Source organism: Nanorana parkeri, unplaced genomic scaffold (genome assembly GCF_000935625.1).
Source record: "Nanorana parkeri isolate BGI_ZX_2015 unplaced genomic scaffold, ASM93562v1 scaffold4050, whole genome shotgun sequence".
NCBI classification, from domain to species: domain Eukaryota; kingdom Metazoa; phylum Chordata; class Amphibia; order Anura; family Dicroglossidae; genus Nanorana; species Nanorana parkeri.
The window spans coordinates 10,362-10,720 of NW_017310317.1; the positions used below are offsets into that span (position 1 = coordinate 10,362).

General features: G+C 62.1%; 1 protein-coding gene across 1 annotated transcript in view; it reads left to right on the top strand.

The window, feature by feature from the left end:
* TONSL (tonsoku-like, DNA repair protein) overlaps nt 1-359 on the top strand; it is a gene marked incomplete at its 3' end in the record, with an annotated part of 23,982 nt that overhangs the window by 10,182 nt on the left and 13,441 nt on the right. The window lies entirely within an intron of this gene.

The window sequence follows — 359 nt, forward strand, 5'->3', positions numbered from 1 at the left end:
TGGCCCCGTCCCTGAGGGCCCCTGACCTGGAGATGTCTCCTCCCCCTCCTCAGATTGGCGGCTGGTCCATGTCCTCCTCCTATGCGAGTTCCCTGATTGGTCCTCTATGATCCTCTTCCTGGGCTTCCTGTTCTGAGGTGCCTCTTCCCCACCTAGGGGCCACATGTCGGGCTCAGGGGCCGGGGTATTCTCTGGCTTGCAGGCACTACTTACCCGCACCCGTAGGCTTGCTTGGGGGCTTTGCCTGTAGTCAGTGACCATCATGCGCCGGGTGGTGCTGGCGGTCATATTTCTGCTCCCTGTCCTCCCCTCTATGCCCCTCCCCCCTCTGTGTCCTCCCCTCTCTGCCACCCCTCTAT